Source organism: Phocoena phocoena, chromosome 9 (assembly GCF_963924675.1).
Source record: "Phocoena phocoena chromosome 9, mPhoPho1.1, whole genome shotgun sequence".
Classification (NCBI taxonomy): domain Eukaryota; kingdom Metazoa; phylum Chordata; class Mammalia; order Artiodactyla; family Phocoenidae; genus Phocoena; species Phocoena phocoena.
In genome coordinates this window covers 40,413,224-40,415,771 of record NC_089227.1, presented here as the reverse complement: position 1 = coordinate 40,415,771, position 2,548 = coordinate 40,413,224, and positions in this window count along the sequence as shown.

Genomic DNA, 2,548 nt, shown 5'->3' with positions numbered 1-2,548 from the left:
TACCAAACCATTTCATCAGATTAAGCAGTGCCAACTAATGCTAAAAGATCTACCTAATTCTGCATAGATAAATCTGTCAGCCACTTGGGGTCACCAAGACAGAGGGGTCATGCTGGAATTTTCTTCCCTTTTCTGAGTACCAGAATTTATTCTAATATAACCAGTTTGAATTTTTTTCCCCTGTCTAAAGGCTTTCCTAGACATTAGTTTCAATCCGATTTTCCCTGAATCTAAATGTGAGAATGGTCCAGTGTAATTGCTACCTAAAGTTATTCAACATGAGAATAATATTTAGAAAGAGTGTTAGCTCATGTTCATTTTAATATACTAAAGTACCCCGAATACCAAAGTATGGATATATTTGAGAATAATTTGAAAGCTGAAACCCTAGTTGGCAGCTACGCAGAAGAGTCAGTTAAGCAGAAAACTACAATTCCTAAGCATTCCACAAATTGGAATTTTTATGATAATAATACTTAGCATAGTTCAATTTTATTTAGAAATTGAGCGCTATCTTTTCATACCTTTAACTAATCGTGTTATGCTCTCAACTAAAACAGTCTAGATTACCTTGGATACGACCAGAAGTCCAGGCTACCCAGGTGATTGATATCGTACCCCGCTAATATGGCCCAATCTCCCACTCTTCCCTAACTCCTCTAATCTTTCTACTGTGTCATCTGTGCCTTTCTACAAGAGGAACATCTCCCTGTGCTTATTTACTTTTTTCACTTGCCTTACAAGGCATTAGACTCCCATCATTTTCTTCTTATCCACTGGTTGCTCCTTCATGATCTTTTTTACTGCCCCTTCTTGCTTTCCCCAACTTCTCAATAGTGGACTGTTTTTCTCTTCCCTAGTTATACTTCCTAGGGGAGCTCATCCAATCTCATGGCTCTAAATGCCATTTAATACTGATGAATCTTTTGCTCTAATCTCTTCATCTGACCTTTCTTTTGAATCCCAGACTCCTAAGTATATTTGTTTACTCCTTATTTCTGTTTTGGCATCCACTTGACTTCTCAAATTAATATATGTAAAATAGGACTCTTGACCTTCACCTTCTCACTTAGAATATACTCCTCCCCATCTCTTCCTCACTTCAGTATATGGTCTTTATTTTCATCCATGTACTTAGGCTAAAAGGCTAGGAATCACTTTTAACTTTTCTTTCTTTCCGATCCAACCCACCAGCTAGTGTTTTGGCTCCACCTCTAAACTGTGTTCTGATTTGAACACTTGTCACACCTTCCATCATTATCAACTTACCCCAGGCACTGCTATTTCTTACACGGATTACTGTACAACCTACCTGGCCTACTTCCATATTTGCCCACCTACCATGTGTTCTTCATATGCAATTTTTAACCTACTTGCAATGTAAATTCAGTCATTTTAGTCTCCTTATCGATGCTTTCCAAAGACTTCCCATGATATTCAGGATTAAAGCCAAAGTATTTTCAATGACCTACATGGACAAGACCTTGCCTAATATCCTACCCTGAGCCACTTGGCTTTAGCTCACATTGGATTTCCTGCTGCCTTAAGCAGGTCAAGGTTTTGCCTGTATCTGGATCTTTACAGCGCTTTTCCTACTGTCTGGCACACTCTTTTCCTAAGCCTCCTCATGTCTATCTCCTTCACATCTTCAGATTGCTTCTCAAAGGTCACCTTATTGAGAGGTCTTTCCTCTGTAAATTTCTGTTCCCTTCTTACCCTGCTGAAATTATATGATTCTTTAAAAATGTGATATATCACTACCTAAACTTTTATGATTTATTTATTAAATAAGAGTGACACCAAATTTATCTTTTTCACGTCGTATATAGATAGCACCTGGTACATAATTGACACTCAGTGAGTGTCAATTACTCAATGAGTGTCAATGAGTGCTTGTTTAATGAAGAAATGAATCTATTAACACCGTGTGGTTTTGCAACTTTTACTGCATGACATTGGTAGCAATTTCTTCTCATAATGTTATTGACAGTTGAAATTGTATATTCAACTTGCATAGTTCTTTATTCTTTCTTCAGAAATGTAGTGAGAATTTATTTGTGAGCTTTGTTGTTGAAAGGAGAGGCCCAGGCCACATCCTAGCACTCTTGCTTTGGTCAGTTTTTTTTTTTTTTTACTTTTCTGAAAATCTTTTATCTCATTTTTCATTTTAGAAGCAGGGGTAATGCTTCCTACCTTGCTGTGATAAAATATAGGTAGATAACATATTTAAAGGTGTCCGTTATAGAAGCCAGCACACGTTGAGGTCTTATCACGTGGCAGCCATTCCTGGCATTGCCCCATGCCATGCACAGCCTTCACACACGTTACATTGTGCATTTTTTTAAAACAAGGAATAAATCTGGGCATGTGACGGGTATATGATAAAGTAAAAATACACTGGGTCAGGGGTCTGAAGACCTGGCCTCTAGGACAAGCTGTGTCACTTACTAGCTTTACTAAGAGGTTAAAAGTATGTTAATCTCTCTGATCCTTAGCATCTTCATATATAAAATGAGGGGTGTGGGGTGGGCATCAGGAGTGGAGAGCT